The sequence below is a fragment of the Chionomys nivalis genome, chromosome 11 (genome assembly GCF_950005125.1).
Source record: "Chionomys nivalis chromosome 11, mChiNiv1.1, whole genome shotgun sequence".
Lineage (NCBI taxonomy): Eukaryota > Metazoa > Chordata > Mammalia > Rodentia > Cricetidae > Chionomys > Chionomys nivalis.
In genome coordinates this window covers 12,104,698-12,108,283 of record NC_080096.1, presented here as the reverse complement: position 1 = coordinate 12,108,283, position 3,586 = coordinate 12,104,698, and the positions used below count along the sequence as shown (strand labels likewise).

The following is a 3,586-nucleotide window of genomic DNA, read 5'->3' as shown; positions in this document are numbered from 1 at the left end:
AATCCCAGTACTGGGGAAGCAGAGACAGGAAGAAGAGCAGAAATGCGAGACTCCCAAACACTGGGATTAAAGGTGTATGCCACCATGCCTCTGAAAAAGGGACCCAAGGGGCTGGAGAGATGACTCAGTACTTAAGAGCTCTTGCTACTCTTTTTTTCTTTTCTTTTTTTTTTCTGAAAAAGAGAGCATTTTTATTTCATAAATAAATCCTAATCTAATTTCTCAATCACGCAGTCTCACTCCCCGATCTCCTGATTTAAGACTGTTTCCTGCATGGTTTGTCTCCCCAGTCACGGTCCAGAGGACTCTGAGAAGCCGTAGGAATATGCAGGCGCAGACTCGAGGCCCAGCTTCATCTCCAACGTTGTGGAACGGGACTGTACATCACGGGGCAGGGCCCTATGCTCCCCTATGCCACTAGGACAGAGCCCGGGGAGAGTGACCTCCGGGGTATCCACGTTGGAAGCTCTTGCTACTCTTTTTTTTTTTTTTTTTTCCTCTTGCTACTTTTTTTTTTTTTTTGGTTTTTCGAGACAAGGTTTCTCTGTGGCTTTGGAGCCTGTCCTGGAACTAGCTCTTGTAGACCAGGCTGGTCTCGAACTCACAGAGATCCGCCTGCCTCTGCCTCCCGAGTGCTGGGATTAAAGGCGTGCGCCACCACCGCCCGGCTCCTCTTGCTACTCTTAAGAGGACAGTTCAGTTCCCAGCACCCAGGTCAGGCAGCTCACAATTGCCTGTAACTCTAGCTCCAGAGGATCCAATACCTCTGGCCCCTATGTGTTATGCCCAGATCCACAGAGTCCCCCCAAAACTAACAAGAAAACCTAGTCCCATATGTAAAAGCAAAGAGCCTCTATTTTTACACAAGTTCACGGACTCAGGCTGCCCAACCTATTGGAGGGGTCAGAGAGCCCCGAGCTCAGTCGGGGTTGGGTTTTTATAGTAGCAAAGGTAGGGGTGAGGAATTTCTAAGGTTCAGGACCCCTGATTGGCTGACCTTTGTCTAGGGGTGTCCTAGTGAAAAGCAAAGGGTGTGTGCTGGCAGGTAATCCTATCTACAAACGACGAACATTAGGAATTTCCTCCTTGGTGAAAAGGGGATGGGTGTGTGCTGGGCTAAGGGATGGCTGTTCCTGGGTGGAATATGGGTGGTCTCAGTTAGTGGTCTTTCTTAGAACCAGGTATTGCCTTAGGGTAAACTGAGACTCAGGCCTACCTTCAGGTTGATCTATAGAACCTGTCCTGACAGCTGTGTACCAATCTGCCCAGGGTCCTACACTATGGGGCTCACAAACTCAATTTTTATTAAAAATACAAAAAGGGGTTTACTGAGAAACCCTGGAATAGCTCAAGAAGAGCAGCAATGAGCTTTACAGAAAGATTCTGGGCAGTGAATGAATGGGGAATCTCAATGGGGCACGGTGGTGTGCACAGCAGCCACCACCTTCGGCCTTTACTGAGTCATTGGTAGTTCCCAGCACTGGGTGAGGCCTGGAGCAGTTCTCTGCGTACTGAGTCTCCAGGGTCCCACCTGAGAGAAGTTATTCCTACAAGGATAGTCTTGGACACTTTTAAAGCCTCCCTCCTTTAGATCCACTACCTCTGCCAGATACCTCCACCCTAAGCTTCATTATGACCCCTTCTACAGAGGCCTTCTACAAGCCTCCCATGGGTCACATGCTTGTAATTCCTGCTCTTGGAAGGCCAAGGGAGTTAGACCGCTAGTGTTCAAAGCTGGCCCCACCCCCACCCCCGAAAAAAATCCCGGGCCAAGAATGATGGCAGACTTTAATCCCAGCACTCCAGAGGGAGGCAGAAGCAGGCAGATCTCTTTGTGAATTTGAGGCCAGCCTGGTCTACCTAGCAAGTTCCGGGACAGCCAGGACTACATAGAGAAACCCTGAATCAGAAAAAAAAAAAAAATCCCCTCTACATACTCAATGGCACCCTTCCTCAAGTGCCGGGACAGTTGACAGTTACCGTGAATTGCCAGGATGATGACTGGACAGAACCAGAGAAGCAGGGAAAAGGGCCACACCCGACACCATTCCCTGAAAACACAATGACAGCTCTCCCTGTCATTGTGGCTTCTCATTGTCCCGCTTTTCCTATCCAGTTTCTGGAACAACCCCCACCTGAGGAGTTCAAAGTAAACCTTTGGGCCCCCCACTTCTGTCCTTGGCCAAGACCAGGACTCTCGTTTTCTCTCCCCTCTTGTTAGCTCCCCAGTTCTCAGCCGGGTACCGGTCTTGGGGCTAGGGACATACCCTGGTCTGCAGTGTTTGCTCAGTATGAATGAAGCCTCAGGTTTTCCGCCTCAGCACCCCATCCATCAGTTCTTCTTTTTTATTGCATACAAGGTGTTTTGCAGTATGCGTCTGTTCACCATGTGTATGCCTGGTACTCATGGATGCCAGTAGAGGGTGATGGATTCCCACAGAAAGGATACAGACTCTATAGGAGCCAGGACAGCTTGGTACACACCTACCACGACAGGCTCTATGGATCAACCCGAAGGTAGGCCTGAGTCCCAGTTTACCCTAAGGCAATACCTGGTTCTAAGAAAGACCACAAACTGAGACCACCCATGTTCCACCAGGAACAGCTGTCCCTTAGCCCAGCACACACCCATCCCCTTTCACCAAGGAGGAAATTCCTAATGTTCGACATTTGTAGATAGGATCACCTGCCAGCACACACCCATTGCTTTTCACCCTAGACAAATGTCAGCCAGTCAGAGGTCCTGAACATTAGAAATCCCTTACCCCACCTTTGCTACTATAAAACCCAACCCCGACTGAGCTCGGGGCTCTCTGATCACGTCAATGCGTTGGGTGCTCAGAGAGCCCGAGTCCGTGAACTTGCGTAAAAATAGAGGCTCTTTGCTTTTACATATGGGACTAGGTCTTCTTGTTAGTTTTGGGGGGACTCTGCGGATCTGGACATAGCAACTCCATTTCTCAGTGGCCTCAAACTCATGCCAATCCTCCTCCCTCAGGCTGCCTAGCGGTAACATTGCAATAGAGTTACAGACAGTAGTGAGCTGCAATGTGGGTGCTGGGAATCAAACCCCTGTGTTCTAGAAGAGTAGCAAGTGCTCTTAGACACTGGGTCATCTTTCTAGCCCTGATATATTTCACTAAAAAAATGAATCCTTCTTTGAGTACCAAGGCCCAGATGCTAACTAGACCTTTGAGGTGTTCGGCCAGATGTCCCCATGTGGTGGTAAACTGCACACATCAAACATCAGGGGCTTCGGTGAAGGAGACATGACTCAGCAGTTAAAAGCACTTGCTGCCGGGCGGTGGTGGCGCACGCCTTTAATCCCAGCACTTGGGAGGCAGAGGCAGGTGGATCTCTGTGAGTTCGAGACTAGCCTGGTCTACAGAGCTAGTTCCAGGACAGGCTCCAAAACCACAGAGAAACCCTGTCTCGAAAAACCAAAAAAAAAAAAAAAAGCACTTGCTGTTCTTGCTGAGGAACTGGGTGCAGAGACCAGGCACTGATATACATTCAGACATAACATTTGTATGCATGAAATAAAGTAAAATGAATCTAAAAAAGTATTAACACATAGAGTTTTCTC

General features: G+C 49.1%; 1 non-coding gene across 1 annotated transcript; it reads right to left on the bottom strand.

The window, feature by feature from the left end:
• Nucleotides 1-260: 260 nt before the first annotated feature.
• On the bottom strand, nucleotides 261-463 carry LOC130884577 (small nucleolar RNA SNORA73 family). The gene has a single exon (XR_009058093.1). It is a non-coding gene; the product is annotated as a small nucleolar RNA SNORA73 family (small nucleolar RNA).
• Nucleotides 464-3,586: the final 3,123 nt, after the last annotated feature.